The 19,484-nt window shown below is 43.7% G+C and overlaps 62 non-coding genes across 62 annotated transcripts; all 62 read left to right on the top strand.

Moving 5' to 3' along the window:
- Positions 1–47: 47 nt before the first annotated feature.
- Positions 48–119, top strand: TRNAE-CUC (transfer RNA glutamic acid (anticodon CUC)). Its single transcript has one exon. It is a non-coding gene; the product is annotated as a tRNA-Glu (tRNA).
- Positions 120–348: 229 nt separating this feature from the next.
- TRNAE-UUC (transfer RNA glutamic acid (anticodon UUC)) lies at positions 349–420 on the top strand. Its single transcript has one exon. It is a non-coding gene; the product is annotated as a tRNA-Glu (tRNA).
- A 204-nt stretch (positions 421–624) lies between these two features.
- On the top strand, positions 625–696 carry TRNAE-CUC (transfer RNA glutamic acid (anticodon CUC)). The gene has a single exon. It is a non-coding gene; the product is annotated as a tRNA-Glu (tRNA).
- Positions 697–775: 79 nt separating this feature from the next.
- On the top strand, positions 776–847 carry TRNAE-CUC (transfer RNA glutamic acid (anticodon CUC)). Its single transcript has one exon. It is a non-coding gene; the product is annotated as a tRNA-Glu (tRNA).
- Positions 848–1,076: 229 nt separating this feature from the next.
- TRNAE-CUC (transfer RNA glutamic acid (anticodon CUC)) lies at positions 1,077–1,148 on the top strand. The gene has a single exon. It is a non-coding gene; the product is annotated as a tRNA-Glu (tRNA).
- Positions 1,149–1,378: 230 nt separating this feature from the next.
- TRNAE-CUC (transfer RNA glutamic acid (anticodon CUC)) lies at positions 1,379–1,450 on the top strand. The gene has a single exon. It is a non-coding gene; the product is annotated as a tRNA-Glu (tRNA).
- A 379-nt stretch (positions 1,451–1,829) lies between these two features.
- TRNAE-CUC (transfer RNA glutamic acid (anticodon CUC)) lies at positions 1,830–1,901 on the top strand. Its single transcript has one exon. It is a non-coding gene; the product is annotated as a tRNA-Glu (tRNA).
- A 229-nt stretch (positions 1,902–2,130) lies between these two features.
- On the top strand, positions 2,131–2,202 carry TRNAE-UUC (transfer RNA glutamic acid (anticodon UUC)). Its single transcript has one exon. It is a non-coding gene; the product is annotated as a tRNA-Glu (tRNA).
- A 204-nt stretch (positions 2,203–2,406) lies between these two features.
- Positions 2,407–2,478, top strand: TRNAE-CUC (transfer RNA glutamic acid (anticodon CUC)). The gene has a single exon. It is a non-coding gene; the product is annotated as a tRNA-Glu (tRNA).
- Positions 2,479–2,557: 79 nt separating this feature from the next.
- TRNAE-CUC (transfer RNA glutamic acid (anticodon CUC)) lies at positions 2,558–2,629 on the top strand. Its single transcript has one exon. It is a non-coding gene; the product is annotated as a tRNA-Glu (tRNA).
- A 229-nt stretch (positions 2,630–2,858) lies between these two features.
- TRNAE-UUC (transfer RNA glutamic acid (anticodon UUC)) lies at positions 2,859–2,930 on the top strand. Its single transcript has one exon. It is a non-coding gene; the product is annotated as a tRNA-Glu (tRNA).
- Positions 2,931–3,134: 204 nt separating this feature from the next.
- TRNAE-CUC (transfer RNA glutamic acid (anticodon CUC)) lies at positions 3,135–3,206 on the top strand. Its single transcript has one exon. It is a non-coding gene; the product is annotated as a tRNA-Glu (tRNA).
- A 79-nt stretch (positions 3,207–3,285) lies between these two features.
- Positions 3,286–3,357, top strand: TRNAE-CUC (transfer RNA glutamic acid (anticodon CUC)). The gene has a single exon. It is a non-coding gene; the product is annotated as a tRNA-Glu (tRNA).
- Positions 3,358–3,586: 229 nt separating this feature from the next.
- On the top strand, positions 3,587–3,658 carry TRNAE-CUC (transfer RNA glutamic acid (anticodon CUC)). Its single transcript has one exon. It is a non-coding gene; the product is annotated as a tRNA-Glu (tRNA).
- A 230-nt stretch (positions 3,659–3,888) lies between these two features.
- On the top strand, positions 3,889–3,960 carry TRNAE-CUC (transfer RNA glutamic acid (anticodon CUC)). Its single transcript has one exon. It is a non-coding gene; the product is annotated as a tRNA-Glu (tRNA).
- A 79-nt stretch (positions 3,961–4,039) lies between these two features.
- TRNAE-CUC (transfer RNA glutamic acid (anticodon CUC)) lies at positions 4,040–4,111 on the top strand. Its single transcript has one exon. It is a non-coding gene; the product is annotated as a tRNA-Glu (tRNA).
- A 229-nt stretch (positions 4,112–4,340) lies between these two features.
- TRNAE-UUC (transfer RNA glutamic acid (anticodon UUC)) lies at positions 4,341–4,412 on the top strand. Its single transcript has one exon. It is a non-coding gene; the product is annotated as a tRNA-Glu (tRNA).
- A 204-nt stretch (positions 4,413–4,616) lies between these two features.
- On the top strand, positions 4,617–4,688 carry TRNAE-CUC (transfer RNA glutamic acid (anticodon CUC)). The gene has a single exon. It is a non-coding gene; the product is annotated as a tRNA-Glu (tRNA).
- Positions 4,689–4,767: 79 nt separating this feature from the next.
- On the top strand, positions 4,768–4,839 carry TRNAE-CUC (transfer RNA glutamic acid (anticodon CUC)). Its single transcript has one exon. It is a non-coding gene; the product is annotated as a tRNA-Glu (tRNA).
- A 229-nt stretch (positions 4,840–5,068) lies between these two features.
- TRNAE-CUC (transfer RNA glutamic acid (anticodon CUC)) lies at positions 5,069–5,140 on the top strand. Its single transcript has one exon. It is a non-coding gene; the product is annotated as a tRNA-Glu (tRNA).
- Positions 5,141–5,370: 230 nt separating this feature from the next.
- On the top strand, positions 5,371–5,442 carry TRNAE-CUC (transfer RNA glutamic acid (anticodon CUC)). The gene has a single exon. It is a non-coding gene; the product is annotated as a tRNA-Glu (tRNA).
- Positions 5,443–5,821: 379 nt separating this feature from the next.
- On the top strand, positions 5,822–5,893 carry TRNAE-CUC (transfer RNA glutamic acid (anticodon CUC)). Its single transcript has one exon. It is a non-coding gene; the product is annotated as a tRNA-Glu (tRNA).
- A 229-nt stretch (positions 5,894–6,122) lies between these two features.
- Positions 6,123–6,194, top strand: TRNAE-UUC (transfer RNA glutamic acid (anticodon UUC)). The gene has a single exon. It is a non-coding gene; the product is annotated as a tRNA-Glu (tRNA).
- Positions 6,195–6,397: 203 nt separating this feature from the next.
- Positions 6,398–6,469, top strand: TRNAE-CUC (transfer RNA glutamic acid (anticodon CUC)). The gene has a single exon. It is a non-coding gene; the product is annotated as a tRNA-Glu (tRNA).
- A 79-nt stretch (positions 6,470–6,548) lies between these two features.
- On the top strand, positions 6,549–6,620 carry TRNAE-CUC (transfer RNA glutamic acid (anticodon CUC)). The gene has a single exon. It is a non-coding gene; the product is annotated as a tRNA-Glu (tRNA).
- Positions 6,621–6,849: 229 nt separating this feature from the next.
- TRNAE-UUC (transfer RNA glutamic acid (anticodon UUC)) lies at positions 6,850–6,921 on the top strand. Its single transcript has one exon. It is a non-coding gene; the product is annotated as a tRNA-Glu (tRNA).
- Positions 6,922–7,125: 204 nt separating this feature from the next.
- TRNAE-CUC (transfer RNA glutamic acid (anticodon CUC)) lies at positions 7,126–7,197 on the top strand. Its single transcript has one exon. It is a non-coding gene; the product is annotated as a tRNA-Glu (tRNA).
- A 79-nt stretch (positions 7,198–7,276) lies between these two features.
- Positions 7,277–7,348, top strand: TRNAE-CUC (transfer RNA glutamic acid (anticodon CUC)). The gene has a single exon. It is a non-coding gene; the product is annotated as a tRNA-Glu (tRNA).
- A 79-nt stretch (positions 7,349–7,427) lies between these two features.
- Positions 7,428–7,499, top strand: TRNAE-CUC (transfer RNA glutamic acid (anticodon CUC)). The gene has a single exon. It is a non-coding gene; the product is annotated as a tRNA-Glu (tRNA).
- Positions 7,500–7,578: 79 nt separating this feature from the next.
- Positions 7,579–7,650, top strand: TRNAE-CUC (transfer RNA glutamic acid (anticodon CUC)). Its single transcript has one exon. It is a non-coding gene; the product is annotated as a tRNA-Glu (tRNA).
- A 229-nt stretch (positions 7,651–7,879) lies between these two features.
- TRNAE-CUC (transfer RNA glutamic acid (anticodon CUC)) lies at positions 7,880–7,951 on the top strand. The gene has a single exon. It is a non-coding gene; the product is annotated as a tRNA-Glu (tRNA).
- Positions 7,952–8,181: 230 nt separating this feature from the next.
- On the top strand, positions 8,182–8,253 carry TRNAE-CUC (transfer RNA glutamic acid (anticodon CUC)). The gene has a single exon. It is a non-coding gene; the product is annotated as a tRNA-Glu (tRNA).
- Positions 8,254–8,332: 79 nt separating this feature from the next.
- On the top strand, positions 8,333–8,404 carry TRNAE-CUC (transfer RNA glutamic acid (anticodon CUC)). Its single transcript has one exon. It is a non-coding gene; the product is annotated as a tRNA-Glu (tRNA).
- Positions 8,405–8,634: 230 nt separating this feature from the next.
- On the top strand, positions 8,635–8,706 carry TRNAE-CUC (transfer RNA glutamic acid (anticodon CUC)). Its single transcript has one exon. It is a non-coding gene; the product is annotated as a tRNA-Glu (tRNA).
- Positions 8,707–8,785: 79 nt separating this feature from the next.
- On the top strand, positions 8,786–8,857 carry TRNAE-CUC (transfer RNA glutamic acid (anticodon CUC)). Its single transcript has one exon. It is a non-coding gene; the product is annotated as a tRNA-Glu (tRNA).
- A 79-nt stretch (positions 8,858–8,936) lies between these two features.
- Positions 8,937–9,008, top strand: TRNAE-UUC (transfer RNA glutamic acid (anticodon UUC)). Its single transcript has one exon. It is a non-coding gene; the product is annotated as a tRNA-Glu (tRNA).
- A 79-nt stretch (positions 9,009–9,087) lies between these two features.
- TRNAE-CUC (transfer RNA glutamic acid (anticodon CUC)) lies at positions 9,088–9,159 on the top strand. Its single transcript has one exon. It is a non-coding gene; the product is annotated as a tRNA-Glu (tRNA).
- Positions 9,160–9,238: 79 nt separating this feature from the next.
- TRNAE-CUC (transfer RNA glutamic acid (anticodon CUC)) lies at positions 9,239–9,310 on the top strand. Its single transcript has one exon. It is a non-coding gene; the product is annotated as a tRNA-Glu (tRNA).
- Positions 9,311–9,389: 79 nt separating this feature from the next.
- On the top strand, positions 9,390–9,461 carry TRNAE-CUC (transfer RNA glutamic acid (anticodon CUC)). The gene has a single exon. It is a non-coding gene; the product is annotated as a tRNA-Glu (tRNA).
- A 229-nt stretch (positions 9,462–9,690) lies between these two features.
- TRNAE-CUC (transfer RNA glutamic acid (anticodon CUC)) lies at positions 9,691–9,762 on the top strand. Its single transcript has one exon. It is a non-coding gene; the product is annotated as a tRNA-Glu (tRNA).
- A 230-nt stretch (positions 9,763–9,992) lies between these two features.
- On the top strand, positions 9,993–10,064 carry TRNAE-CUC (transfer RNA glutamic acid (anticodon CUC)). Its single transcript has one exon. It is a non-coding gene; the product is annotated as a tRNA-Glu (tRNA).
- Positions 10,065–10,143: 79 nt separating this feature from the next.
- On the top strand, positions 10,144–10,215 carry TRNAE-CUC (transfer RNA glutamic acid (anticodon CUC)). Its single transcript has one exon. It is a non-coding gene; the product is annotated as a tRNA-Glu (tRNA).
- Positions 10,216–10,445: 230 nt separating this feature from the next.
- Positions 10,446–10,517, top strand: TRNAE-CUC (transfer RNA glutamic acid (anticodon CUC)). Its single transcript has one exon. It is a non-coding gene; the product is annotated as a tRNA-Glu (tRNA).
- Positions 10,518–10,596: 79 nt separating this feature from the next.
- On the top strand, positions 10,597–10,668 carry TRNAE-CUC (transfer RNA glutamic acid (anticodon CUC)). The gene has a single exon. It is a non-coding gene; the product is annotated as a tRNA-Glu (tRNA).
- A 79-nt stretch (positions 10,669–10,747) lies between these two features.
- On the top strand, positions 10,748–10,819 carry TRNAE-UUC (transfer RNA glutamic acid (anticodon UUC)). The gene has a single exon. It is a non-coding gene; the product is annotated as a tRNA-Glu (tRNA).
- A 79-nt stretch (positions 10,820–10,898) lies between these two features.
- TRNAE-CUC (transfer RNA glutamic acid (anticodon CUC)) lies at positions 10,899–10,970 on the top strand. The gene has a single exon. It is a non-coding gene; the product is annotated as a tRNA-Glu (tRNA).
- A 79-nt stretch (positions 10,971–11,049) lies between these two features.
- Positions 11,050–11,121, top strand: TRNAE-CUC (transfer RNA glutamic acid (anticodon CUC)). The gene has a single exon. It is a non-coding gene; the product is annotated as a tRNA-Glu (tRNA).
- A 229-nt stretch (positions 11,122–11,350) lies between these two features.
- Positions 11,351–11,422, top strand: TRNAE-CUC (transfer RNA glutamic acid (anticodon CUC)). The gene has a single exon. It is a non-coding gene; the product is annotated as a tRNA-Glu (tRNA).
- A 229-nt stretch (positions 11,423–11,651) lies between these two features.
- TRNAE-UUC (transfer RNA glutamic acid (anticodon UUC)) lies at positions 11,652–11,723 on the top strand. The gene has a single exon. It is a non-coding gene; the product is annotated as a tRNA-Glu (tRNA).
- Positions 11,724–11,777: 54 nt separating this feature from the next.
- On the top strand, positions 11,778–11,850 carry TRNAE-CUC (transfer RNA glutamic acid (anticodon CUC)). The gene has a single exon. It is a non-coding gene; the product is annotated as a tRNA-Glu (tRNA).
- Positions 11,851–11,927: 77 nt separating this feature from the next.
- Positions 11,928–11,999, top strand: TRNAE-CUC (transfer RNA glutamic acid (anticodon CUC)). Its single transcript has one exon. It is a non-coding gene; the product is annotated as a tRNA-Glu (tRNA).
- A 679-nt stretch (positions 12,000–12,678) lies between these two features.
- On the top strand, positions 12,679–12,750 carry TRNAE-CUC (transfer RNA glutamic acid (anticodon CUC)). Its single transcript has one exon. It is a non-coding gene; the product is annotated as a tRNA-Glu (tRNA).
- A 79-nt stretch (positions 12,751–12,829) lies between these two features.
- TRNAE-UUC (transfer RNA glutamic acid (anticodon UUC)) lies at positions 12,830–12,901 on the top strand. Its single transcript has one exon. It is a non-coding gene; the product is annotated as a tRNA-Glu (tRNA).
- Positions 12,902–12,980: 79 nt separating this feature from the next.
- On the top strand, positions 12,981–13,052 carry TRNAE-CUC (transfer RNA glutamic acid (anticodon CUC)). Its single transcript has one exon. It is a non-coding gene; the product is annotated as a tRNA-Glu (tRNA).
- Positions 13,053–13,131: 79 nt separating this feature from the next.
- On the top strand, positions 13,132–13,203 carry TRNAE-UUC (transfer RNA glutamic acid (anticodon UUC)). Its single transcript has one exon. It is a non-coding gene; the product is annotated as a tRNA-Glu (tRNA).
- Positions 13,204–14,134: 931 nt separating this feature from the next.
- Positions 14,135–14,206, top strand: TRNAE-UUC (transfer RNA glutamic acid (anticodon UUC)). Its single transcript has one exon. It is a non-coding gene; the product is annotated as a tRNA-Glu (tRNA).
- A 204-nt stretch (positions 14,207–14,410) lies between these two features.
- On the top strand, positions 14,411–14,482 carry TRNAE-CUC (transfer RNA glutamic acid (anticodon CUC)). The gene has a single exon. It is a non-coding gene; the product is annotated as a tRNA-Glu (tRNA).
- A 1,505-nt stretch (positions 14,483–15,987) lies between these two features.
- On the top strand, positions 15,988–16,059 carry TRNAE-CUC (transfer RNA glutamic acid (anticodon CUC)). Its single transcript has one exon. It is a non-coding gene; the product is annotated as a tRNA-Glu (tRNA).
- A 380-nt stretch (positions 16,060–16,439) lies between these two features.
- Positions 16,440–16,511, top strand: TRNAE-CUC (transfer RNA glutamic acid (anticodon CUC)). The gene has a single exon. It is a non-coding gene; the product is annotated as a tRNA-Glu (tRNA).
- An 805-nt stretch (positions 16,512–17,316) lies between these two features.
- Positions 17,317–17,388, top strand: TRNAE-UUC (transfer RNA glutamic acid (anticodon UUC)). The gene has a single exon. It is a non-coding gene; the product is annotated as a tRNA-Glu (tRNA).
- Positions 17,389–17,592: 204 nt separating this feature from the next.
- Positions 17,593–17,664, top strand: TRNAE-CUC (transfer RNA glutamic acid (anticodon CUC)). Its single transcript has one exon. It is a non-coding gene; the product is annotated as a tRNA-Glu (tRNA).
- A 1,505-nt stretch (positions 17,665–19,169) lies between these two features.
- Positions 19,170–19,241, top strand: TRNAE-CUC (transfer RNA glutamic acid (anticodon CUC)). The gene has a single exon. It is a non-coding gene; the product is annotated as a tRNA-Glu (tRNA).
- The last annotated feature ends 243 nt before the right edge of the window (positions 19,242–19,484 follow it).

The raw sequence follows: 19,484 nt of genomic DNA, 5'->3' as shown, positions 1-19,484 counted from the left end.
CTTAAGGTAATTGATTTATGAATAGAATTAAGACTTGATTAAGCAAGTCCGATATGGTCTAGTGGCTAGGATATCTGGCTCTCATCCAGAAGGCTCGGGTTCGATTCCCGGTATCGGAGCGAGTGCTTTTGTTCCGGTTTTCAAGAATAGACTTAAGGATATAGGTTTATGAATAGAATTAAGACTTGGTTGAGGAAGTCCGATATGGTCTAGTGGCTAGGATAACTGCTTTGTACCCAGAAGGCCCGGCTTCGATTCCCGGTATCGCAGCGAGTGTTTTGTAAAGCATTTCAAATATAGACTTAAGGATATAGGTTTATGAATAGAATTAAGACTTGGTTAAGCAAGTCCGATATGGTCTAGTGGTTAGGATATCTGGCTTTCACCCAGAAGGCCCGGGTTCGATTCCCGGTATCGGAGCGAGTGCTTTTGTACCGTTTTTTAAGAATAGAATTAAGACTAGGTTGAGCAAGTACAATATGGTCTAGTCGCTAGGATACCTGACTTTCACCCAGAAGGCCCGGGTTCGATTCCCGGTATCGGAGCGAGTGCTTTTGTACCGCTTTTCAAGAATAGACTTAAGGTAATTGATTTATGAATAGAATTAAGACTTGATTTAGCAAGTCCGATATGGTCTAGTGGCTAGGATATCTGGCTCTCTCCCAGAAGGCCCGGGTTCGATGCCCGGTATCGGAGCGAGTGCTTTTGTACCGCTTTTCAAGAATAGACTTAAGGATATTGGTTTATGAATAGAATTAAGACTTGATTTAGCAAGTCCGATATGGTCTAGTGGCTAGAATATCTGGCTCTCTCCCAGAAGGCCCGGGTTCGATTCCCGGTATCGGAGCGAGTGCTTTTGTACCGCTTTTCAAGAATAGACTTAAGGATATTGGTTTATGAATAGAATTAAGACTTGATTAAGCAAGTCCGATATGGTCTAGTGGCTAGGATATCTGGCTGTCACGCAGAAGGGCGGGTTCGATTCCCGATATCGGAGTGAGTGCTTTTGTACCGCTTTTGATGAATAAACTTAAAGACACATTTATAGGAATAATATTTTGGGTTGTTCCGGCCAGTCAGATATGGTTTAGTGGCTAGGATATCTGGCTCTCACCCAGAAGGCCCGGGTTCGATTCCCGGTATCGGAGCGAGTGCTTTTGTACCGCTTTTCAAGAATAGACTTAAGGATATGGGTTTATGAATAGAATTAAGACTTAATTGAGGAAGTCCGATATGGTCTAGTGGCTAGGATATCTGGCTTTCACACAGAAGGCCTGGGTTCGATTCCCGGTATCGGAGCGAGTGCTTTTGTACCGCTTTTCAAGAATAGACTTAAGGATATTGGTTTATGAATAGAATTAAGACTTTATTAAGCAAGTCCGATATGGTCTAGTGGCTAGGATATCTGGCTCTCACCCAGAAGGCCCGGGTTCGATTCCCGGTATCGGAGCGAGTGCTTTTGTACCGCTTTTCAAGAATAGACTTAAGGATATTGGTTTATGAATAGAATTAAGACTTGACTAAGCAAGTCCGATATGGTCAAGTGGCTAGGATATCTGGCTCTCACCCAGAAGGGCGGGTTCGATTCCCGATATCGGAGCGAGTGCTTTTGTACCGCTTTTCAAGAATAGACTTAAGGATATTGGTTTATGAATAGAATTAAGACTTGATTAAGCAAGTCCGATATGGTCTAGTGGCTAGGATATCTGGCTGTCACGCAGAAGGGCGGGTTCGATTCCCGATATCGGAGTGAGTGCTTTTGTACCGCTTTTGATGAATAAACTTAAAGACACAATTATAGGAATAATATTTTGGGTTGTTACGACCAGTCAGATATGGTCTAGTGGCTAGGATATCTGGCTCTCATCCAGAAGGCTCGGGTTCGATTCCCGGTATCGGAGCGAGTGCTTTTGTTCCGGTTTTCAAGAATAGACTTAAGGATATAGGTTTATGAATAGAATTAAGACTTGGTTGAGGAAGTCCGATATGGTCTAGTGGTTAGGATAACTGCTTTGTACCCAGAAGGCCCGGCTTCGATTCCCGGTATCGCAGCGAGTGTTTTGTAAAGCTTTTCAAAAATAGACTTAAGGATATAGGTTTATGAATAGAATTAAGACTTGGTTAAGCAAGTCCGATATGGTCTAGTGGCTAGGATATCTGGCTTTCACCCAGAAGGCCCGGGTTCGATTCCCGGTATCGGAGAGAGTGCTTTTGTACCGTTTTTTAAGAATAGAATTAAGACTAGGTTGAGCAAGTACAATATGGTCTAGTCGCTAAGATACGTGACTTTCACCCAGAAGGCCCGGGATCGATTCCCGGTATCGGAGCACATGGTTTTGTACCGCTTTTCAAGAATAGACTTAAGGATATAGGTTTATGAATAGAATTAAGACATGTTTGACCAAGTCCGATATGGTCTAGTGGCTAGGATATCTGGCTCTCACCCAGAAGGCCCGGGTTCGATTCCCGGTATCGGAGCGAGTGCTTTTGTACCGCTTTTCAAGAATAGACTTAAGGTAATTGATTTATGAATAGAATTAAGACTTGATTAAGCAAGTCCGATATGGTCTAGTGGCTAGGATATCTGGCTCTCATCCAGAAGGCTCGGGTTCGATTCCCGGTATCGGAGCGAGTGCTTTTGTTCCGGTTTTCAAGAATAGACTTAAGGATATAGGTTTATGAATAGAATTAAGACTTGGTTGAGGAAGTCCGATATGGTCTAGTGGCTAGGATAACTGCTTTGTACCCAGAAGGCCCGGCTTCGATTCCCGGTATCGCAGCGAGTGTTTTGTAAAGCATTTCAAATATAGACTTAAGGATATAGGTTTATGAATAGAATTAAGACTTGGTTAAGCAAGTCCGATATGGTCTAGTGGTTAGGATATCTGGCTTTCACCCAGAAGGCCCGGGTTCGATTCCCGGTATCGGAGCGAGTGCTTTTGTACCGTTTTTTAAGAATAGAATTAAGACTAGGTTGAGCAAGTACAATATGGTCTAGTCGCTAGGATACCTGACTTTCACCCAGAAGGCCCGGGTTCGATTCCCGGTATCGGAGCGAGTGCTTTTGTACCGCTTTTCAAGAATAGACTTAAGGTAATTGATTTATGAATAGAATTAAGACTTGATTTAGCAGGTCCGATATGGTCTAGTGGCTAGGATATCTGGCTCTCTCCCAGAAGGCCCGGGTTCGATGCCCGGTATCGGAGCGAGTGCTTTTGTACCGCTTTTCAAGAATAGACTTAAGGATATTGGTTTATGAATAGAATTAAGACTTGATTTAGCAAGTCCGATATGGTCTAGTGGCTAGAATATCTGGCTCTCTCCCAGAAGGCCCGGGTTCGATTCCCGGTATCGGAGCGAGTGCTTTTGTACCGCTTTTCAAGAATAGACTTAAGGATATTGGTTTATGAATAGAATTAAGACTTGATTAAGCAAGTCCGATATGGTCTAGTGGCTAGGATATCTGGCTGTCACGCAGAAGGGCGGGTTCGATTCCCGATATCGGAGTGAGTGCTTTTGTACCGCTTTTGATGAATAAACTTAAAGACACATTTATAGGAATAATATTTTGGGTTGTTCCGGCCAGTCAGATATGGTTTAGTGGCTAGGATATCTGGCTCTCACCCAGAAGGCCCGGGTTCGATTCCCGGTATCGGAGCGAGTGCTTTTGTACCGCTTTTCAAGAATAGACTTAAGGATATGGGTTTATGAATAGAATTAAGACTTAATTGAGGAAGTCCGATATGGTCTAGTGGCTAGGATATCTGGCTTTCACACAGAAGGCCTGGGTTCGATTCCCGGTATCGGAGCGAGTGCTTTTGTACCGCTTTTCAAGAATAGACTTAAGGATATTGGTTTATGAATAGAATTAAGACTTTATTAAGCAAGTCCGATATGGTCTAGTGGCTAGGATATCTGGCTCTCACCCAGAAGGCCCGGGTTCGATTCCCGGTATCGGAGCGAGTGCTTTTGTACCGCTTTTCAAGAATAGACTTAAGGTAATTGATTTATGAATAGAATTAAGACTTGATTAAGCAAGTCCGATATGGTCTAGTGGCTAGGATATCTGGCTCTCATCCAGAAGGCTCGGGTTCGATTCCCGGTATCGGAGCGAGTGCTTTTGTTCCGGTTTTCAAGAATAGACTTAAGGATATAGGTTTATGAATAGAATTAAGACTTGGTTGAGGAAGTCCGATATGGTCTAGTGGCTAGGATAACTGCTTTGTACCCAGAAGGCCCGGCTTCGATTCCCGGTATCGCAGCGAGTGTTTTGTAAAGCATTTCAAATATAGACTTAAGGATATAGGTTTATGAATAGAATTAAGACTTGGTTAAGCAAGTCCGATATGGTCTAGTGGTTAGGATATCTGGCTTTCACCCAGAAGGCCCGGGTTCGATTCCCGGTATCGGAGCGAGTGCTTTTGTACCGTTTTTTAAGAATAGAATTAAGACTAGGTTGAGCAAGTACAATATGGTCTAGTCGCTAGGATACCTGACTTTCACCCAGAAGGCCCGGGTTCGATTCCCGGTATCGGAGCGAGTGCTTTTGTACCGCTTTTCAAGAATAGACTTAAGGTAATTGATTTATGAATAGAATTAAGACTTGATTTAGCAGGTCCGATATGGTCTAGTGGCTAGGATATCTGGCTCTCTCCCAGAAGGCCCGGGTTCGATGCCCGGTATCGGAGCGAGTGCTTTTGTACCGCTTTTCAAGAATAGACTTAAGGATATTGGTTTATGAATAGAATTAAGACTTGATTTAGCAAGTCCGATATGGTCTAGTGGCTAGAATATCTGGCTCTCTCCCAGAAGGCCCGGGTTCGATTCCCGGTATCGGAGCGAGTGCTTTTGTACCGCTTTTCAAGAATAGACTTAAGGATATTGGTTTATGAATAGAATTAAGACTTGATTAAGCAAGTCCGATATGGTCTAGTGGCTAGGATATCTGGCTGTCACGCAGAAGGGCGGGTTCGATTCCCGATATCGGAGTGAGTGCTTTTGTACCGCTTTTGATGAATAAACTTAAAGACACATTTATAGGAATAATATTTTGGGTTGTTCCGGCCAGTCAGATATGGTTTAGTGGCTAGGATATCTGGCTCTCACCCAGAAGGCCCGGGTTCGATTCCCGGTATCGGAGCGAGTGCTTTTGTACCGCTTTTCAAGAATAGACTTAAGGATATGGGTTTATGAATAGAATTAAGACTTAATTGAGGAAGTCCGATATGGTCTAGTGGCTAGGATATCTGGCTTTCACACAGAAGGCCTGGGTTCGATTCCCGGTATCGGAGCGAGTGCTTTTGTACCGCTTTTCAAGAATAGACTTAAGGATATTGGTTTATGAATAGAATTAAGACTTTATTAAGCAAGTCCGATATGGTCTAGTGGCTAGGATATCTGGCTCTCACCCAGAAGGCCCGGGTTCGATTCCCGGTATCGGAGCGAGTGCTTTTGTACCGCTTTTCAAGAATAGACTTAAGGATATTGGTTTATGAATAGAATTAAGACTTGACTAAGCAAGTCCGATATGGTCAAGTGGCTAGGATATCTGGCTCTCACCCAGAAGGGCGGGTTCGATTCCCGATATCGGAGCGAGTGCTTTTGTACCGCTTTTCAAGAATAGACTTAAGGATATTGGTTTATGAATAGAATTAAGACTTGATTAAGCAAGTCCGATATGGTCTAGTGGCTAGGATATCTGGCTGTCACGCAGAAGGGCGGGTTCGATTCCCGATATCGGAGTGAGTGCTTTTGTACCGCTTTTGATGAATAAACTTAAAGACACAATTATAGGAATAATATTTTGGGTTGTTACGACCAGTCAGATATGGTCTAGTGGCTAGGATATCTGGCTCTCATCCAGAAGGCTCGGGTTCGATTCCCGGTATCGGAGCGAGTGCTTTTGTTCCGGTTTTCAAGAATAGACTTAAGGATATAGGTTTATGAATAGAATTAAGACTTGGTTGAGGAAGTCCGATATGGTCTAGTGGTTAGGATAACTGCTTTGTACCCAGAAGGCCCGGCTTCGATTCCCGGTATCGCAGCGAGTGTTTTGTAAAGCTTTTCAAAAATAGACTTAAGGATATAGGTTTATGAATAGAATTAAGACTTGGTTAAGCAAGTCCGATATGGTCTAGTGGCTAGGATATCTGGCTTTCACCCAGAAGGCCCGGGTTCGATTCCCGGTATCGGAGAGAGTGCTTTTGTACCGTTTTTTAAGAATAGAATTAAGACTAGGTTGAGCAAGTACAATATGGTCTAGTCGCTAAGATACGTGACTTTCACCCAGAAGGCCCGGGATCGATTCCCGGTATCGGAGCACATGGTTTTGTACCGCTTTCAAGAATAGACTTAAGGATATAGGTTTATGAATAGAATTAAGACATGTTTGACCAAGTCCGATATGGTCTAGTGGCTAGGATATCTGGCTCTCACCCAGAAGGCCCGGGTTCGATTCCCGGTATCGGAGCGAGTGCTTTTGTACCGCTTTTCAAGAATAGACTTAAGGTAATTGATTTATGAATAGAATTAAGACTTGATTAAGCAAGTCCGATATGGTCTAGTGGCTAGGATATCTGGCTCTCATCCAGAAGGCTCGGGTTCGATTCCCGGTATCGGAGCGAGTGCTTTTGTTCCGGTTTTCAAGAATAGACTTAAGGATATAGGTTTATGAATAGAATTAAGACTTGGTTGAGGAAGTCCGATATGGTCTAGTGGCTAGGATAACTGCTTTGTACCCAGAAGGCCCGGCTTCGATTCCCGGTATCGCAGCGAGTGTTTTGTAAAGCATTTCAAATATAGACTTAAGGATATAGGTTTATGAATAGAATTAAGACTTGGTTAAGCAAGTCCGATATGGTCTAGTGGTTAGGATATCTGGCTTTCACCCAGAAGGCCCGGGTTCGATTCCCGGTATCGGAGCGAGTGCTTTTGTACCGTTTTTTAAGAATAGAATTAAGACTAGGTTGAGCAAGTACAATATGGTCTAGTCGCTAGGATACCTGACTTTCACCCAGAAGGCCCGGGTTCGATTCCCGGTATCGGAGCGAGTGCTTTTGTACCGCTTTTCAAGAATAGACTTAAGGTAATTGATTTATGAATAGAATTAAGACTTGATTTAGCAAGTCCGATATGGTCTAGTGGCTAGGATATCTGGCTCTCTCCCAGAAGGCCCGGGTTCGATGCCCGGTATCGGAGCGAGTGCTTTTGTACCGCTTTTCAAGAATAGACTTAAGGATATTGGTTTATGAATAGAATTAAGACTTGATTTAGCAAGTCCGATATGGTCTAGTGGCTAGAATATCTGGCTCTCACCCAGAAGGCCCGGGTTCGATTCCCGGTATCGGAGCACATGGTTTTGTACCGCTTTTCAAGAATAGACTTAAGGATATAGGTTTATGAATAGAATTAAGACATGTTTGACCAAGTCCGATATGGTCTAGTGGCTAGGATATCTGGCTCTCACCCAGAAGGCCCGGGTTCGATTCCCGGTATCGGAGCGAGTGCTTTTGTACCGCTTTTCAAGAATAGACTTAAGGTAATTGATTTATGAATAGAATTAAGACTTGATTAAGCAAGTCCGATATGGTCTAGTGGCTAGGATATCTGGCTCTCACCCAGAAGGCCCGGGTTCGATTCCCGGTATCGGAGCGAGTGCTTTTGTACCGCTTTTCAAGAATAGATTTAAGGATATTGGTTTATGAATAGAATTAAGACTTTATTAAGCAAGTCCGATATGGTCTAGTGGCTAGGATATCTGGCTCTCACCCAGAAGGGCGGGTTCGATTCCCGGTATCGGAGTGAGTGCTTTTGTACCGCTTTTCAAGAATAGACTTAAGGATATTGGTTTATGAATAGAATTAAGACTTGACTAAGCAAGTCCGATATGGTCAAGTGGCTAGGATATCTGGCTCTCACCCAGATGGCCCGGGTTCGATTCCCGGTATCGGAGCGAGTGCTTTTGTACCGCTTTTCAAGAATAGACTTAAGGATATAGGTTTATGAATAGAATTAAGACTTGATTGAGGAAGTCCGATATGGTCTAGTGGCTAGGATATCTGGCTTTCACCCAGAAGGCCTGGATTCGATTCCCGGTATCGGAGCGAGTGCTTTTGTACCGCTTTTCAAGAATAGACTTAAGGATATTGGTTTATGAATAGAATTAAGACTTTATTGAGCAAGTCCGATATGGTCTAGTGGCTAGGATATCTGGCTCTCACCCAGAAGGCCCGGGTTCGATTCCCGGTATCGGTGCGAGTGCTTTTGTACCGCTTTTCAAGAATAGACTTAAGGATATTGGTTTATGAATAGAATTAAGACTTGACTAAGCAAGTCCGATATGGTCAAGTGGCTAGGATATCTGGCTCTCACCCAGAAGGCCCGGGTTCGATTCCCGGTATCGGAGCGAGTGCTTTTGTACCGCTTTTCAAGAATAGACTTAAGGATATGGGTTTATGAATAGAATTAAGACTTGATTGAGGAAGTCCGATATGGTCTAGTGGCTAGGATATCTGGCTTTCACCCAGAAGGCCTGGTTTCGATTCCCGGTATCGGAGCGAGTGCTTTTGTACCGCTTTTCAAGAATAGACTTAAGGATATTGGTTTATGAATAGAATTAAGACTTTATTAAGCAAGTCCGATATGGTCTAGTGGCTAGGATATCTGGCTCTCACCCAGAAGGCCCGGGTTCGATTCCCGGTATCGGAGCGAGTGCTTTTGTACCGCTTTTCAAGAATAGACTTAAGGATATTGGTTTATGAATAGAATTAAGACTTGACTAAGCAAGTCCGATATGGTCAAGTGGCTAGGATATCTGGCTCTCACCCAGAAGGCCCGGGTTCGTTTCCCGGTATCGGAGCGAGTGCTTTTGTACCGCTTTTCAAGAATAGACTTAAGGATATAGGTTTATGAATAGAATTAAGACTTGATTGAGGAAGTCCGATATGGTCTAGTGGCTAGGATATCTGGCTTTCACCCAGAAGGCCTGGGTTCGATTCCCGGTATCGGAGCGAGTGCTTTTGTACCGCTTTTCAAGAATAGACTTAAGGTAATTGATTTATGAATAGAATTAAGACTTGATTAAGCAAGTCCGATATGGTCTAGTGGCTAGGATATCTGGCTCTCACCCAGAATGCCCGGGTTCGATTCCCGGTATCGGAGTGAGTGCTTTTGTACCGCTTTTCAAGAATAGACTTAAGGTAATTGATTTATGAATAGAATTAAGACTTGATTAAGCAAGTCCGATATGGTCTAGTGGCTAGGATATCTGGCTCTCACCCAGAAGGCCCGGGTTCGATTCCCGGTATCGGAGCGAGTGCGTTTGTACCGCTTTTCAAGAATAGACTTAAGGTAATTGGTTTATGAATAGAATTAAGACTTGATTAAGCAAGTCCGACATGGTCTAGTGGCTAGGATATCTGGCTCTCACCCAGAAGGCCCGGGTTCGATTCCCGGTATCGGAGCGAGTGCTTTTGTACCGCTTTTCAAGAATAGACTTAAGGATATTGGTTTATGAATAGAATTAAGACTTTATTAAGCAAGTCCGATATGGTCTAGTGACTAGGATATCTGGCTCTCACCCAGAAGGGCGGGTTCGATTCCCGGTATCGGAGTGAGTGCTTTTGTACCGCTTTTCAAGAATAGACTTAAGGATATTGGTTTATGAATAGAATTAAGACTTGACTAAGCAAGTCCGATATGGTCAAGTGGCTAGGATATCTGGCTCTCACCCAGATGGCCCGGGTTCGATTCCCGGTATCGGAGCGAGTACTTTTGTACCGCTTTTCAAGAATAGACTTAAGGATATAGGTTTATGAATAGAATTAAGACTTGATTGGGGAAGTCCGATATGGTCTAGTGGCTAGGATATCTGGCTTTCACCCAGAAGGCCTGGATTCGATTCCCGGTATCGGAGCGAGTGCTTTTGTACCGCTTTTCAAGAATAGACTTAAGGATATTGGTTTATGAATAGAATTAAGACTTTATTGAGCAAGTCCGATATGGTCTAGTGGCTAGGATATCTGGCTCTCACCCAGAAGGCCCGGGTTCGATTCCCGGTATCGGAGCGAGTGCTTTTGTACCGCTTTTCAAGAATAGACTTAAGGATATTGGTTTATGAATAGAATTAAGACTTGACTAAGCAAGTCCGATATGGTCAAGTGGCTAGGATATCTGGCTCTCACCCAGAAGGCCCGGGTTCGATTCCCGGTATCGGAGCGAGTGCTTTTGTACCGCTTTTCAAGAATAGACTTAAGGATATAGGTTTATGAATAGAATTAAGACTTGATTGAGGAAGTCCGATATGGTCTAGTGGCTAGGATATCTGGCTTTCACCCAGAAGGCCTGGTTTCGATTCCCGGTATCGGAGCGAGTGCTTTTGTACCGCTTTTCAAGAATAGACTTAAGGATATTGGTTTATGAATAGAATTAAGACTTTATTAAGCAAGTCCGATATGGTCTAGTGGCTAGGATATCTGGCTCTCACCCAGAAGGCCCGTGTTCGATTCCCGGTATCGGAGCGAGTGCTTTTGTACCGCTTTTCAAGAATAGACTTAAGGATATTGGTTTATGAATAGAATTAAGACTTGACTAAGCAAGTCCGATATGGTCAAGTGGCTAGGATATCTGGCTCTCACCCAGAAGGCCCGGGTTCGTTTCCCGGTATCGGAGCGAGTGCTTTTGTACCGCTTTTCAAGAATAGACTTAAGGATATAGGTTTATGAATAGAATTAAGACTTGATTGAGGAAGTCCGATATGGTCTAGTGGCTAGGATATCTGGCTTTCACCCAGAAGGCCTGGGTTCGATTCCCGGTATCGGAGCGAGTGCTTTTGTACCGCTTTTCAAGAATAGACTTAAGGTAATTGATTTATGAATAGAATTAAGACTTGATTAAGCAAGTCCGATATGGTCTAGTGGCTAGGATATCTGGCTCTCACCCAGAAGGCCCGGGTTCGATTCCCGGTATCGGAGTGAGTGCTTTTGTACCGCTTTTCAAGAATAGACTTAAGGTAATTGATTTATGAATAGAATTAAGACTTGATTAAGCAAGTCCGATATGGTCTAGTGGCTAGGATATCTGGCTCTCACCCAGAAGGCCCGGGTTCGATTCCCGGTATCGGAGCGAGTGCTTTTGTACCGCTTTTCAAGAATAGACTTAAGGATATTGGTTTATGAATAGAATTAAGACTTGATTAAGCAAGTCCGATATGGGCTAGTGGCTAGGATATCTGGCTCTCACCCAGAAGGGCGGGTTCGGTTCCCGGTATCGGAGTGAGTGCTTTTGTACCGCTTTTGAAGAATAAATTTAAAGACACATTTATAGGAATAATATTTAGGGTTGTTTCAACCAGTCCGATATAGTCTAGTGGCTAGGATATCTGGCTCTCACCCAGAAGGCCTGGGTTCGATTCCCGGTATCGAAGCGAGTGCTTTTGTACCGGTTTTCAAGAATAGACTTAAGGATATAGGTTTATGATTAGAATTAAGACTTGGTTGAGGAAGTCCGATATGGTCTAGTGGCTAGGATAACTGCTTTGTACCCAGAAGGCCCGGCTTCGATTCCCGGTATCGCAGCGAGTGTTTTGTAAAGCATTTCAAAAATAGACTTAAGGATATAGGTTTATGAATAGAATTAAGACTTGGTTAAGAAAGTCCGATATGGTATAGTGGCTAGGATATCTGGCTTTCACCCAGAAGGCCCGGGTTCGATTCCCGGTATCGGAGCGAGTGTTTTTGTACCGCTTTTCAAGAATAGAATTAAGACTAGGTTAAGCAAGTGCAATATGGTCTAGTGGCTAGGATATCTGGCTCTCACCCAGAAGGCCCGGGTTCGATTCCCGGTATCGGGGCGAGTGCTTTTGTACTGCTTTTCAAGAATAGACTTAAGGATGTAGGTTTATGAATAGAATTAAGACTTGTTTAACCAAGTCCGATATGGTCTAGTGGCTAGGATATCTGGCTCTCATCCAGAAGGCTCGGGTTCGATTCCCGGTATCGGAGCTAGTGCTTTTGTTCCGGTTTTCAAGAATAGACTTAAGGATATAGGTTTATGAATAGAATTAAGACTTGGTTGAGGAAGTCCGATATGGTCTAGTGGCTAGGATAACTGCTTTGTACCCAGAAGGCCCGGCTTCGATTCCCGGTATCGCAGCGAGTGTTTTGTAAAGCATTTCAAAAATAGACTTAAGGATATAGGTTTATGAATAGAATTAAGACTTGGTTGAGAAAGTCCGATATGGTCTAGTGGCTAGGATAACTGCTTTGTACCCAGAAGGCCCGGCTTCGATTCCCGGTATCGCAGCGAGTGTTTTGTAAAGCATTTCAAAAATAGACTTAAGGATATAGGTTTATGAATAGAATTAAGACTTGGTTAAGCAGGTCCGATATGGTCTAGTGGCTAAGATATCTGCCTCTCACCCAGAAGGCCTGGTTCGATTCCCGATATCGGAGCGAGTGCTTTTGTACCGCTTTTCAAGAATAGACTTAGGGATATTGGTTTATGAATAGAATTAAGACTTGATTAAGCAAGTCCGATATGGTCTAGTGGCTAGGATATCTGGCTGTCACGCAGAAGGGCGGGTTCGATTCCCAGTATCGGAGTGAGTGCTTTTGTACCGCTTTTGATGAATAAACTTAAAGACACATTTATAGGAATAATATTTTGGGTTGTTACGACCAGTCAGATATGGTCTAGTGGCTAGGATATCTGGCTCTCATCCAGAAGGCTCGGGTTCGATTCCCGGTATCGGAGCGAGTGCTTTTGTACCGCTTTTCAAGAATAGACTTAAGGATATAGGTTTATGAATAGAATTAAGACTTGATTGAGGAAGTCCGATATGGTCTAGTGGCTAGGATATCTGGCTTTCACCCAGAAGGCCTGGGTTCGATTCCCGGTATCGGAGCGAGTGCTTTTGTACCGCTTTTCAAGAATAGACTTAAGGATATTGGTTTATGAATAGAATTAAGACTTTATTAAGCAAGTCCGATATGGTCAAGTGGCTAGGATATCTGGCTCTCACCCAGAAGGCCCGGGTTCGATTCCCGGTATCGAAGCGAGTGCTTTTGTACCGCTTTTCAAGAATAGACTTAAGGATATAGGTTTATGAATAGAATTAAGACTTGATTGAGGAAGTCCGATATGGTCTAGTGGCTAGGATATCTGGCTTTCACCCAGAAGGCCTGGGTTCGATTCCCGGTATCGGAGCGAGTGCTTTTGTACCGCTTTTCAAGAATAGACTTAAGGATATTGGTTTATTTATAGAATTAAGACTTTATTAGGCAAGTCCGATATGGTCTAGTGGCTAGGATATCTGGCTCTCACCCAGAAGGGCGGGTTCGATTCCCGGTATCGGAGTGAGTGCTTTTGTACCGCTTTTGAAGAATAAACTTAAAGACACATTTATAGGAATAATATTTAGGGTTGTTTCAACCAGTCCGATATAGTCTAGTGGCTAGGATATCTGGCTCTCACCCAGAAGGCGAGAGTACGATTCCCGGTATCGGAGCGAGTGCTTTTGTACCGGTTTTCAAGAATAGACTTAAGGATATAGGTTTATGAATAGAATTAAGACTTGGTTGAGGAAGTCCGATATGTTCTAGTGGCTAGGATAACTGCTTTGTACCCAGAAGGCCCGGCTTCGATTCCCGGTATCGGAGCGAGTGCTTTTGTATCGCTTTTCAAGAATAGAATTAAGACTTGGTTGAGCAAGTACGATATGGTCTACTCGCTAAGATACCTGACTTTCACCCAGAAGGCCCGGGTTCGATTCCCGGTATCGGAGCACGTGGTTTTGTACCACTTTTCAAGAATAGACTTAAGGATATAGGTTTATGAATAGAATTAAGACTTGTTTAAGCAAGTCCGATATGGTCTAGTGGCTAGGATATCTGGCTCTCACCCAGAAGGCCTGGTTCGATTCCCGATATCGGAGCGAGTGCTTTTGTATCGCTTTTCAAGAATAGAATTAAGACTTTGTTGAGCAAGTACGATATGGTCTACTCGCTAAGATACCTGACTTTCACCCAGAAGGCCCGGGTTCGATTCCCGGTATCGGAGCACGTGGTTTTGTACCACTTTTCAAGAATAGACTTAAGGATATAGGTTTATGAATAGAATTAAGAATTGGTTAAGCAAGTCCGATATGGTCTAGTGGCTAGGATATCTGGCTTTCACCCAGAAGGCCCGGGTTCGATTCCCGGTATCGGAGCGAGTGCTTTTGTACCGTTTTTTAAGAATAGAATTAAGACTAGGTTGAGCAAGTACAATATGGTCTAGTCGCTAGGATACCTGACTTTCACCCAGAAGGCCCGGGTTCGATTCCCGGTATCGGAGCACGTGGTTTTGTACCGCTTTTCAAGAATAGACTTAAGGATATAGGTTTATGAATAGAATTAAGACTTGTTTGACCAAGTCCGATATGGTCTAGTGGCTAGGATATCTGGCTCTCACCCAGAAGGCCCGGGTTCGATTCCCGGTATCGGAGCGAGTGCTTTTGTACCGCTTTTCAAGAATAGACTTAAGGATATTGGTTTATGAATAGAATTAAGACTGGATTAAGCAAGTCCGATATGGGCTAGTGGCTAGGATATCTGGCTCTCACCCAGAAGGGCGGGTTCGATTCCCGGTATCGGAGTGAGTGCTTTTGTACCGCTTTTGAAGAATAAACTTAAAGACACATTTATAGGAATAATATTTAGGGTTGTTTCAACCAGTCCGATATAGTCAAGTGGCTAGGATATCTGGCTCTCACCCAAAAGGCGAGAGTAAAATTCCCGGTATCGGGGCGAGTGCTTTTGTACCGGTTTTCAAGAATAGACTTAAGGATATAGGTTTATGAATAGAATTAAGACTTGGTTGAGGAAGTCCGATATGCTCAAGTGGCTAGGATATCTGGCTTTCACCCAGAAGGCCCGGGTTCGATTCCCGGTATCGGAGCGAGTGCTTTTGTACCGCTTTTCAAGAAAAGAATTAAGACTAGGTTGAGCAAGTACGATATGGTCTAGTCGCTAGGATACCTGACTTTCACACAGAAGGCCCGGGTTCGATTACCGGTATCGGAGCACGTGGTTTTGTACCGCTTTTAAGAATAGAATTAAGACTCGGTTGAGCAAGTACGATATGGTCTACTCGCTAGGATACCTGACTTTCACCCGGAAGGCCCGGGTTCGATTCCCGGTATCGGAGCACGTGGTTTTGTACCACTTTTCAAGAATAGACTTAAGGATATAGGTTTATGAATAGAATTAAGACTTGTTTAAGCAAGTCCGATATGGTCTAGTGGCTAGGATATCTGGCTCTCACCCAGAAGGCCAGGTTCGATTCCCGGTATCGGAGCGAGTGCTTTTGTACCGCTTTTCAAGAATAGACTTAAGGATATTGGTTTATGAATAGAATTAAGATTTGATTAAGCAAGTCCGATATGGTCTAGTGGCTAGGATATCTGGCTGTCACGCAGAAGGGCGGGTTCGATTCCCGGTATCGGAGTGACTGCTTTTGTACCGCTTTTGATGAATAACTTAAAGACACATTTATAGGAATAATATTTTGGGTTGTTCCGACCAGTCAGATATGGTCTAGTGGCTAGGATAACTGCTTTGTACCCAGAAGGCCCGGCTTTGATTCCCGGTATCGCAGCGAGTGTTTTGTAAAGCATTTCAAAAATAGACTTAAGGATATAGGTTTATGAATAGAATTAAGACGTGGTTAAGCAAGTCCGATATGCTCTAGTGGCTAGGATATCTGGCTTTCACCCAGAAGGCCCGGGTTCGATTCCCTTTATCGGAGCGAGTGCTTTTGTACCGCTTTTCAAGAATAGAATTAAGACTAGGTTGAGCAAGTACAATATGGTCTAGTCGCTAGGATACCTGACTTTCACGCAGAAGGCCCGGGTTCGATTCCCGTTATCGGAGCACGTGGTTTTGTACCGCTTTTCAAGAATAGACTTAAGGATATAGGTTTATGAATAGAATTAAGACTTGTTTAACCAATTCCGATATGGTCTAGTGGCTAGGATATCTGGCTCTCACCCAGAAGGCCCGGGTTCGATTCCCGGTATCGGAGCGAGTGCTTTTGTACCGCTTTTCAAGAATAGACTTAAGGATATAGGTTTATGAATAGAATTAAGACTTGATTAAGCAAGTCCGATATGGGCTAGTGGCTTGGATATCTGGCTGTCACGCAGAAGGGCGGGTTCGATTCCCGATGTCGGAGTGAGTGCTTTTGTACCGCTTTTGATGAATAAACTTAAAGACACATTTATAGGAATAATATTTTGGGTTGTTCCGGCCAGTCAGATATGGTCTAGTGGCTAGGATATCTGGCTCTCACCCAGAAGGCCCGGGTGCGATTCCCGGTATCGGAGCGAGTGCTTTTGTACCGCTTTTCAAGAATAGACTTAAGGATATTGGTTTATGAATAGAATTAAGACTTGACTAAGCAAGTCCGATATGGTCAAGTGGCTAGGATATCTGGCTCTCACCCAGATGGCCCGGGTTCGATTCCCGGTATCGGAGCGAGTGCTTTTGTACCGCTTTTCAAGAATAGACTTAAGGATATTGGTTTATGAATAGAATTAAGACTTTATTAAGCAAGTCCGATATGGTCTAGTGGCTAGGATATCTGGCTCTCACCCAGAAGGGCGGGTTCGATTCCCGGTATCGGAGTGAGTGCTTTTGTACCGCTTTTGAAGAATAAACTTAAAGACAAATTTATAGGAATAATATTTAGGGTTGTTTCAACCAGTCCGATATAGTCTAGTGGCTAGGATATCTGGCTCTCACCCAGAAGGCGAGAGTACGATTCCCGGTATCGGAGCGAGTGCTTTTGTACCGGTTTTCAAGAATAGACTTAAGGATATAGGTTTATGAATAGAATTAAGACTTGGTTGAGGAAGTCCGATATGGTCTAGTGGCTAGGATAACTGCTTTGTACCCAGAAGGCCCGGCTTCGATTCCCGGTATCGCAGCGAGTGTTTTGTAAAGCATTTCAAAAATAGACTTAAGGATATAGGTTTATGAATAGAATTAAGACTTGGTTCAGCAAGTCCGATATGGTCTAGTGGCTAGGATATCTGGCTCTCACCCAGAAGGCCTGGTTCGATTCCCGATATCGGAGCGAGTGCTTTTGTATCGCTTTTCAAGAATAGAATTAAGACTTTGTTGAGCAAGTACGATATGGTCTACTCGCTAAGATACCTGACTTTCACCCAGAAGGCCCGGGTTCGATTCCCGGTATCGGAGCACGTGGTTTTGTACCACTTTTCAAGAATAGACTTAAGGATATAGGTTTATGAATAGAATTAAGAATTGGTTAAGCAAGTCCGATATGGTCTAGTGGCTAGGATATCTGGCTTTCACCCAGAAGGCCCGGGTTCGATTCCCGGTATCGGAGCGAGTGCTTTTGTACCGTTTTTTTAGAATAGAATTAAGACTAGGTTGAGCAAGTACAATATGGTCTAGTCGCTAGGATACCTGACTTTCACCCAGAAGGCCCGGGTTCGATTCCCGGTATCGGAGCACGAGGTTTTGTACCGCTTTTCAAGAATAGACTTAAGGATATAGGTTTATGAATAGAATTAAGACTTGTTTGACCAAGTCCGATATGGTCTAGTGGCTAGGATATCTGGCTCTCACCCAGAAGGCCCGGGTTCGATTCCCGGTATCGGAGCGAGTGCTTTTGTACCGCTTTTCAAGAATAGACTTAAGGATATTGGTTTATGAATAGAATTAAGACTGTATTAAGCAAGTCCGATATGGGCTAGTGGCTAGGATATCTGGCTCTCACCCAGAAGGGCGGGTTCGATTCCCGGTATCGGAGTGAGTGCTTTTGTACCGCTTTTGAAGAATAAACTTAAAGACACATTTATAGGAATAATATTTAGGGTTGTTTCAACCAGTCCGATATAGTCAAGTGGCTAGGATATCTGGCTCTCACCCAAAAGGCGAGAGTAAAATTCCCGGTATCGGGGCGAGTGCTTTTGTACCGGTTTTCAAGAATAGACTTAAGGATATAGGTTTATGAATAGAATTAAGACTTGGTTGAGGAAGTCCGATATGCTCAAGTGGCTAGGATATCTGGCTTTCACCCAGAAGGCCCGGGTTCGATTCCCGGTATCGGAGCGAGTGCTTTTGTACCGCTTTTCAAGAAAAGAATTAAGACTAGGTTGAGCAAGTACGATATGGTCTAGTCGCTAGGATACCTGACTTTCACACAGAAGGCCCGGGTTCGATTACCGGTATCGGAGCACGTGGTTTTGTACCGCTTTTAAGAATAGAATTAAGACTCGGTTGAGCAAGTACGATATGGTCTACTCGCTAGGATACCTGACTTTCACCCGGAAGGCCCGGGTTCGATTCCCGGTATCGGAGCACGTGGTTTTGTACCACTTTTCAAGAATAGACTTAAGGATATAGGTTTATGAATAGAATTAAGACTTGTTTAAGCAAGTCCGATATGGTCTAGTGGCTAGGATATCTGGCTCTCACCCAGAAGGCCAGGTTCGATTCCCAGTATCGGAGCGAGTGCTTTTGTACCGCTTTTCAAGAATAGACTTAAGGATATTGGTTTATGAATAGAATTAAGATTTGATTAAGCAAGTCCGATATGGTCTAGTGGCTAGGATATCTGGCTGTCACGCAGAAGGGCGGGTTCGATTCCCGGTATCGGAGTGACTGCTTTTGTACCGCTTTTGATGAATAACTTAAAGACACATTTATAGGAATAATATTTTGGGTTGTTCCGACCAGTCAGATATGGTCTAGTGGCTAGGATAACTGCTTTGTACCCAGAAGGCCCGGCTTCGATTCCCGGTATCGCAGCGAGTGTTTTGTAAAGCATTTCAAAAATAGACTTAAGGATATAGGTTTATGAATAGAATTAAGACGTGGTTAAGCAAGTCCGATATGCTCTAGTGGCTAGGATATCTGGCTTTCACCCAGAAGGCCCGGGTTCGATTCCCTTTATCGGAGCGAGTGCTTTTGTACCGCTTTTCAAGAATAGAATTAAGACTAGGTTGAGCAAGTACAATATGGTCTAGTCGCTAGGATACCTGACTTTCACGCAGAAGGCCCGGGTTCGATTCCCGTTATCGGAGCACGTGGTTTTGTACCGCTTTTCAAGAATAGACTTAAGGATATAGGTTTATGAATAGAATTAAGACTTGTTTAACCAATTCCGATATGGTCTAGTGGCTAGGATATCTGGCTCTCACCCAGAAGGCCCGGGTTCGATTCCCGGTATCGGAGCGAGTGCTTTTGTACCGCTTTTCAAGAATAGACTTAAGGATATAGGTTTATGAATAGAATTAAGACTTGATTAAGCAAGTCCGATATGGGCTAGTGGCTTGGATATCTGGCTGTCACGCAGAAGGGCGGGTTCGATTCCCGATGTCGGAGTGAGTGCTTTTGTACCGCTTTTGATGAATAAACTTAAAGACACATTTATAGGAATAATATTTTGGGTTGTTCCGGCCAGTCAGATATGGTCTA

Source organism: Phalangium opilio, unplaced genomic scaffold, assembly GCF_054372755.1.
Source record: "Phalangium opilio isolate 3A_F unplaced genomic scaffold, DU_Popi_V2 ptg000106l_1, whole genome shotgun sequence".
Lineage (NCBI taxonomy): Eukaryota > Metazoa > Arthropoda > Arachnida > Opiliones > Phalangiidae > Phalangium > Phalangium opilio.
The sequence above is the reverse complement of the archived record's forward strand: the minus strand, read 5'-3'. Positions and strand labels throughout refer to the sequence as shown.